The following is a 9,723-nucleotide window of genomic DNA, read 5'->3' on the forward strand; positions in this document are numbered from 1 at the left end:
AAATTTAAATTTCCTTTTTTTATATTGATATTCAATTTTAAATCATATTTAAAATGAGGGATTTTATTTTTGAAAATTTGTCTCATCATTTTTAAAATTTTGTATGCTTGTCGGATTCACACAATTTTGTCTAAAACATGCATACAACAATAATATCATATATTATATAGGATGATCGATTCCATTTCTAATCGACCCGTGGTTGCCAATCACGAGTCTTAGTCCAATCCTAGGTAATATGCAGTATGCAATGCAATCCTATTACATTTTGCTTCCAATTTACATTTCTTCTGTCTTTATTGTCTGCTGGGCCCACCTCCATCTTCAAATCTTCATCTCCCACTAAATCTAATGTATTTACAATAAATAACAATGACAAGTAGGGGATTCATTTTTAAGGGGTGGGAACGGGCCATAAACCAAGCCTACTTTTATTACATATGACAATTCATATTGGGCCATAAACCAGGCCCATTAATAAATCCAACAACAATAAAAACAAATGTAAATTCCTAACATACACCTACAAAATTGGTCATGGCAATCGATCATCCTTATCCAATAACATTTAATTCAAAATTAATTTATTGGATAACATGCAATGGCAATTTAAATTTAAAAGGATAAAATCATATTCCATATGTAAAATCTTATTTTACATACAAAATCATATTTTATCTTTTTATCAAATAAAATCATATTTTATCTATAAAATCTAATTTTATACATAAAATCATATTTTACTCAATATATCCATAAGATCATATCTTATCATCAATTGTACCAAAAATAATTAATTTCAAAATTCAATTTAACGGATAAAATATTTAAATTTTCCAAAAATTCAAATTTATCCAAAAATCAATTTTAAAATTTTCGGACTCGAACAATTTGATCCGACGCCTCGTGGACCAATCAAAAACAATTTTCGATCGGACCAAAAATAGAATTTTAACATATTAAAATTTAATTTAAAATTAAATAAAATTAATTTTTCCGCGGGCCGCCCTGGACATTCTCGGGCTGCCCGCGCCCCATAGGGCTCGGGCCGGGCAGCCCGGCTGCCCCTAGGGCAGCGACGATCGCTGCAATGGGAAGCGCCGTGCGCTGCCCTGCGCAGCGCCGGCGATCAGATCAATCAGAATTGATACCGGTGCAGCGGAAGTTTAAAAATTTTATATGGAACGATTCCATAATGGGTATCAAAACTTAACGATTAAATTGTGTGTGTAAAAATTAAATAACAATTATAAATTTTTACCTCCAATCTCGAAGCGAGATTATGGACACCAACAGATTGCTCTGCTCTTGTTGTATATCCCTGGAACTGATGGACGAACTGTTCTTCAATCAGGTCCACGAACGGATATTTAATCCCTCTGATAGATTGCACTAGAAAATCTATCAGAAGTTTCTACGAAGAGATTAACGAATTTGATCCGTTAAACCAGACTGTAATTCAAAATTCACAGACTGGATTTTACCGAGCAGAGGGAAAAAGGGGGCGGCCACTTCAGAGGGAAAAATACTAGGGTTTTTCGAAAATTTTGTGACCCTGTTGTATATAATTTCAGTACTGCAATAACTTATTTATAATGTAGGCCACTAACAGCTTAGGGCCCATTAGTCATAAGTTCAAGCCCGACAAGCAAAGCCCGCATGTTCAGAAATTAATATAAAATTCATCATGACTCCGATTGATAAACCGATTTCACCAATGTGTACAGAAAACCATTTCTGCACCTTTTAAAGTCAAGATAAATTTTTCTGAATCCGAATTCAGTGGTTTCCAAAAATGCCCATCCCTATGTCATTTTAGGAAATCTTACTCTCTACTCATAAATTAAGAAGTCCAACTTCTTTGTTCATTAAAATTAAGTCTTTAAATTTAACTATCTCAACGGGGATTAAAAATCCATTACTCTGTGTGACCCTCAATGGTTCAGGGATACAGCTAGCCGTGGGCTCACAACTCCTTGTGACTCGGAACAACAATTTCCGACTTGCCCATCGAATCATGGTAAGAGCGCCTAGCAACATCGCCCCATGATTCCCTAGGTATCACTGATAGTGCCTGCAAAAACCAATAGATTTTGGTTAGCGTACAGTATGGTCCCTTCATCCATATATCCCGATCGAATCAACAAACCATTGGTATATCGAGAGTCGTTCGAGATTCGATAACTATGCAATACATCTTGAAGATCAAATAGTGACATCGCATGCGTTACTAAGAAACCATTTCTTAAAACACATCATGTACTCTGGCCAGAGATTTGTCACACTAATATCTCCTCAGATCGCATAGGATATCCACACTCGCAAGTATGTGGTGAATCCTTGACAACAAAGCATCGACTCCTATATGTGTTGTAACTGTACCCAATCCGACACCTGATGACCCCAATAGAGTCGGTAAACGAGTCAAAGCACAGTACTAGCATATAGAGTCTCAATGATGTTTCAAGTAGTAAGGACTAATGGTGTACAACCAAAACCGCGGACTTTATCCACTCGATAAGTGATAACCACTTGGAAAGTCCGGATAGGGTAGTTCAATCATTCATCATATGAATATCCATTTGCATGCTTCCGAACATCTCTATGTTCCTACCAATGAAACGTGGTACTCTGCATCGCAAATGCTAGTCTCAAACTCGAGCGATCCTTATCCTTATTATCGGACGGCTCAATCGACTAGGAACAATTTAGAATATACAGTGACTATAAGATGTGTTTCATGATAGACATCCCCATGTTCTACCACATCTTACATACACTATAGTATATTCAAGGTCTTTATCAAAACAACAATAGTATATCACAATATAACAATATGAAGAAAGATAAAGTCATTGCCATTAATAAAAGTGTAAATTATATTAAACAAAAGATTGTTTATACAAAGAGTCATCAAAGCCCTTAGCCACAAGTTGGCTCAGCGGGCACCCACTCTTTCATTATTTTGTCTGCATATGTTGTTCTTGAACTAGCATAGACTGTCTATTCAAGGACGGATCGGAAAAAGAGCGACGTTCGGATTTATTATGAATTTTTGAAGCTAAACTTCGAACATGGGGGTTAGGGATTTTGTTGGTATTTGAGTTGTTTGATGAATTTATGAGGATATGAGGTAAATTGGATTGATTTATTGAGTTTGTTGAATTTCGGTTAGTCGATAAATAGCCACTATGCCGCCGGTTTTGATTATTCGGGAATTTTTGGGAAATGGTTTGAATAGTTATTTGAATTGAATGTATTGATTGATATTGAGTTCTTTTACATCTCCGTACATATTTGGTTGAAGACTGTTGAGCTCAGAGTTCAGAGAATTCGAACCGTCGAAGAATTGATCAAGAATCGGTAACAAGTTTACCTTATTACGTTGAATTGAGTTTAATGGTCTTCGATTGGAACTCTTGTTGTTGTAGCTTGTCCAGATTGGAAGCAACATCAAAACGAGGGAAAAGGTATAAGCGAACATCGATCGAAAAGGGATAGAATACTCGAGAAAGATTCGATACTCGAGTCCCCTAAATCACATACTTGCATGATTACTTGTTTTGATTGGAAAACTTGAATATGTTGATTGATTACATGATTTTAGTTGAATTACTTGAACGTAATACGATTTTCATATGCATTCATCTTGAGCCTAAAAATCCTTGTTTTGAAAGGGGCAGAGCTTCCTAGAATTGAATTAGACGTTTTGGGGAATATAATTGAGTGGCCTTGGTTTTTGAGATTTTCCAAGAGCCCGAATACTCTTTGTAGTTGCTCCAAAGCCCGATTAGATAATTTCGAATTTTTAAGACAAGCATTGCATACTATTTCATCCTCGAAATATGTTGTCATTACATCATTTTGTTGATATATTAATTGATATTGCTTGTCTTGTTGCTTTTACTGGGAATTTTATTCTCACCGGAGTTATTCGGTTGTTGTCTTATTTTTGTATGTGTACTTGACAACAGGTGGAGCAGGATCGAGTCAGAGGCAGCATGACTAGTTTGAGTGGGGATTGATAGAAGTGAGGAATTGGTTTAAAAAGTCAAATTATATTTTGAACTTGTTATGTATCTTAAATTGTATTTTTGATTTGTAACAACTAGAACCATTACATGTTCTACCTTTTTAGTTGTTGTACAAATTTAGAACTTTATGCATTGTATTATGGCATTTGGAAGTCTAAATGCATGTTGTAGTTGCAGTTTTGGTGTTGATTTTGGGAATTTCAGATTCTATTGCCTTAGATTATTTTTTTGGTTTTTAGCAGGGCACGGACCCCGTGCCACATCCGTGCGAGGGTCCGTGTACCTTTGCTTTTTGAAATGGCATGATTTTGTTCTTGCACGGACCTCGAACATGCATCTCTGCATGGGTCCATGTGTACTCTGATCGAGGCTGTAAGTTTGTGTTTTTGAAATGATGGGCATGGTGTTGGAAAACGTGTTCAGATCAATTAAGAATTGATACCCGGTGCAAGCGAAAGTTTAAAAATTTTATTTTTATATATGGAACGATTCCATATCATGGGTATCAAAACTTTACGATTAAATTATGCAAATAAAAATAAAATCACAATTAAATTTTTACCTCTTCAAGAAACGAACTTGATTATGGACACCAACAGAATTTAATCTGCTCTTCTTGTATATCCCGGGAACCGATGGCTTCACGATCAATCTCCGGAATAAGGTCCACGAACAGAAAACAGAAACCCTCTGATTGATTGCACTAGAAATCAATCAGATGTTTATCGGATGAGAATAAACAGATTTGATCTGTCAATTTAGAATGTAATTTTTCGTAAAAATCACAAACTGAATTTTCTCAAAAAGGAACAGAGGATTTCGAAAATCCCCTTGAAATAATATGAGTGATTTTCGAAAATTGCTAGAATGAATTCTTGTGATTTTCGAACACTACTCATCTATTTATAGATAATTTCTAGACTAAATTAAGTTATGATTGTATTAGAACTCTAACTCCTTAGGGCCCACAATCCATAACCTAAGCCCAACAAGCCAAGCCCGTTATTATAAAAATTAATATAAAATTTATCATGACTCCGATTGATAAACCGATTTCACCAATGTGCACAGAAACCATTTCTGCACCTTTTAAAGTCAAGATAATTTTTCTGAATCCGAATTCAGTGATTTCCAAAAATGCCCATCCCTATGTCATTTTAGAAAATTCCACTTCCTTTTAGTTAAAAAGTCCAACTTTTCTTTCATTAAATTTAACTCTTTAAATTTAAACTATCTCAACGGGGTTTAGTAATCCATTACTTGTGTGACCCTCAATGGTTCAGGGATACAGCTAGCCGTGGGCTCACAACTCCTTGTGACTCGGAACAACAATTTCCGACTTGCCCAACGAATCATGGTAAGAGCGTCTAGCAACATCGCCCCATGATTCCCTATGTATCACTGATAGTTCCTGCAAGAACCAGTAGATTTTGATTACCGTACAGTACGGTCCCTTCATCCATATATCCCGATCGAATCAACAACCATTGGTGCATCGAGAGTCGTTCGAGATTCGATAACTATGCATTACATCTTGGAGATCAAATAGTGACATCGCATGTGTTACTAGGAAAACCGAGTAACCTAAAACACATCATGTACTCTGGCCAGAGATTCGTCACACTAATATCTCCTCAGATCGCATAGGATATCCAAACTCGCAAGTATGAGGTGAATCCTTGACAACAAAGCATCGACTCCTATATGTATCGTAACTGTACCCAATACCAACACCTGTTGACCCCAATAGAGTCGGTAAACGAGTCAAAGTACAGTACTAGCATATAGAGTCTCAATGATGTTTCAAGTAGTAAGTACTAATGGTGTACAACCAAAACCGCTGACTTTATCCACTCGATAAGTGATAACCACTTGAAAAGTCCGAATAGGGTAGTTAGATCATTTATCATATGAATATCCATTTGCATGCTTTGAACATCTCCATGTCCATTACCAATGAAATGTGGTACTTGGCATCACAAATGCTAGTCTCAATCTCGAGCGATCCTTATCCTTATTAGCGGACGGCTCAATTGACTAGGAACTGTTTAGAATATACAGTGACTATAAGATGTGTTTATAATAGTGATCTCTCTTTATTCACTATCTCATCTTACTTACACTATAGTATATTCAAGGTCTTTATCAAAACATCAATAGTATATCACAATATAACAATATGAAGAAAGACAAAGAAAATGCCATTAATGAATGTAAATTATATTAAACAAAGATTGTTTATACATAGAGTCACAAAAGCCCTTAGCCACAAGTTGGCTAACCGGGCACCCACTCTTTCAATCTCCCACTTGCTCTAAAGCCAACTAGTCACAATACGCAATCCCATTGCTTCGCGATGTTTGTCAAACAATGGTCCTGGCAAGGGCTTAGTAAGTGGATCAGCGATATTGTCTGTAGAGGCCACTCTCTCGACAGTGATGTCTCCTCTTTCCACAATCTCCCGGATGATGTGGTATTTCCTCAGTATGTGTTTGGATCTTTGATGAGACCTTGGTTCCTTTGCCTGAGCAACGGCACCAGTGTTTTCGCAGTACACCGGAACTGGACCAACAGCTTCAGGAATTACGCCCAACTCTTGGACGAAATTCCTCATCCAAACGGCCTCTTTAGCAGCAGTTGATGCTGCAATGTATTCTGCCTCAGTGGTGGAATCCGCTGTGGTGTCTTTCTTGGAACTCTTCCAAGAGACAGCACCGCCATTGAGCATGAATACAAATCCAGAGGTTGACTTCGAGCCATCCACGTCGCTTTGGAAGCTAGAGTCGGTATAGCCTTCCAATTTCAATTCTCTTCCTCCATAGACCATGAATATATTCTTAGTCCTTCTCAAGTACTTAAGAATAATTTTCACGGCTTTCCAATGCATTTGACCGGGGTTGGCCTGATATCTGCTCGTGACACTCAGAGCAAAGGCTACATCCGGTCTGGTAGATATCATCTCATACATAATACTACCTATGGCTGACGCATATGGTATGTGTGTCATTTTCTCTATCTCTTCGTCAGTCTTGGGACACATAGACTTGGATAAAAAAACTCCATGACACATAGGTATATGTCCTCTCTTGGACTCATCCATAGAAAACCTTTTCAATATGGTGTCGATGTAGGTTGCTTGAGTGAGCCCTATCATTCTCTTAGATCTATCTCTATAGATCTGTATCCCTAGAATATAGGATGCCTCACCCAAATCCTTCATCGAGAATCTACCTGATAACCATATCTTTGTTGACTGCAACATCCCTACGTCATTCCCAATGAGTAGGATGTCATCAACATAAAGCACTAAGAACGTCACCGCATCCTTAACTACTTTCTTGTACACGCACGGTTCCTCCGGGTTTTTGATGAAACCAAAGTCCTTTATTGTTTCATCAAATTTCTGGTTCCAACTTCTTGATGCTTGTTTGAGACCATAAATTGATCTCTGAAGCTTGCATATCTTATGCTCGCTTCCCATGGATGTGAATCCCTCGGGCTGCATCATATAGATTTCTTCCTTAATGTTTCCATTAAGAAATGCAGTCTTCACATCCATTTTCCATATCTCATAGTCATACCATGCTGCTATGGCAATAAGGATTCTTATGGACTTGAACATTGCGACTGGTGAAAAGGTTTCATCATAGTCAACTCCTTGTCTTTGAGTATAACCTTTTGCTACCAATTGTGCCTTGTAGGTAAGTACCTTACCATCAGGCCCAAGTTTTCTCTTGTAGATCTATTTAAAACCCTATTGGAACAATTCCATCGGGAGGATCTACTAAAGACCAAACTTGGTTTGTATGCATCGAGTCTATTTCCGACTGCATAGCTTCAAGCCATAAATTAGAATCCGCATCAGAAATTGCTTCCTTGAAGTTTCTTGGATCACATCCAATGTCGGGTTCACTTTGATCCCTTCAAGAAGAAGACCATATCGAATAGGAGGTCTAGAAGTCCTCTCGGATCTCCTAGATATAGGCGTGTCCATTGAAGGTTCTTGAGGTGTGTGGTCGTTATTTTGTATCTCGGGTTCTTCTTGAATTTATTCGAGTTCCATCATCTTGCCTTTCTTATCTAATAAGAACTCCTTCTCCATGAAGGTGGCATTCCTCGAAACAAACACTTTTGTCTCATAAGGATGATAGAAATAATATCCGATTGAATTCTTCGGATATCCTACAAAATAACATAAGGTGGATCGACTATCCAACTTATCTCCCACTGTCTGCTTCACGTAAGCAGGACATCCCCAAATCCTTAAGTACGAATACTTAGGAGCTTCGCCATTCCATAACTCGTATGGAGTTTTATCTACTGCTTTAGTGTGGACATTGTTCAACAACAATACCGCCGTTTCAAGCACATAGCCCCAAAACGAAGGTGGGAGCTCAGTGAAGCTCATCATAGATCGAACCATGTCCAACAAAGTTCGATTGCGACGCTCCGAGACACCATTCAGCTGAGGTGTCATAGGAGGAGTCCACTGAGAGAGAATCCCATTCTCTTTTAGATAGCTCAAAAACTCGGTACTTAAGTATTCTCCACCTCGATCCGATCGAAGTGCTTTAATAATTCTACCTTGTTTGTTTTCTACTTCAGCCTTGAATTCTTTGAACTTTTCAAATGATTCAGACTTATATTTCATTAATATAAATACCCATACCTCGAATAACCATCAGTAAAGGTAATGAAGTAGGTGTGTCCAAATTTAGTACCGATACTAAATGGTCCACAAACATCTGTATGGATCAAGTCCAACAGGTTTTGACTACGCTCAGGCTTCCCTTTCAAAGGAGATTTAGTCATTTTTCCTTTTAGGCAGGACTCACAAGTAGGTAGAGAGTTAATATCAGACATATCAAACATGCCCTCTCCCACTAGCTTGTTCATCCTCCTTGAAGAAATATGACATAGCCTAGCATGCCAAAGGTTTGCCGGGTTTTGACTATCTTTTTTCCTTTTATTTGTTGTTACCGATTTATCAACATAATTAATTGGAACGTCTTTTAATTTTAAGTTATATAGATCGTTTTCAAGTTGTCCATTTCCAATCAAACATTCATTCTTGTAAATATTTCAAATCCCATTTGCAAATTTTCAAGAAATATCTTCTCTATCAAGAATAGAAAAAGAAATAATGTTTTAATGAAATCTTGGTACAAAAAACATCTCTCTTAAAATATAGTTTAAAATTGTTTTTGCAAAATTAAACAAATGTTTCCCATAGCTTTTGGATTTAACTCTGGAACCATTCCCGAGCCTTAACTGGGTCTCACCCATCCTAAGCTTACGACTTCTTGTCATCATCTGCAACTCATTGCAAATGTGAGATCTACATCTGGTATCCAATACCCAAGAAATAGTATTAAGTGAAACATTTATAAAATACATCCTTTGTAGTTCGTAACTACTCGATATACATTCTTTGCAGTTGCGCTTCCAGTAACTAGGTTTCTTGTAGTGATGGCAAACGTATTTAGACTTGTCCATTTTTGCATATAACATTTGGCCTTGAGATCATGGTCCTACCATTTCTCTAGTTCGGCCAACCTTTCCGAAGTTACATCAGCCGGGGCTTTTTTCGGAGGAGCCTTTTCTAATACTTAGAAAATCTTTTCCGAGCTCAGGACAATCTTAACTTATGGAACCATTCCGTATAGTTTGCGCCAGAAAGTTTGTTTTG

Source organism: Henckelia pumila, chromosome 4, assembly GCF_033568475.1.
Source record: "Henckelia pumila isolate YLH828 chromosome 4, ASM3356847v2, whole genome shotgun sequence".
Classification (NCBI taxonomy): domain Eukaryota; kingdom Viridiplantae; phylum Streptophyta; class Magnoliopsida; order Lamiales; family Gesneriaceae; genus Henckelia; species Henckelia pumila.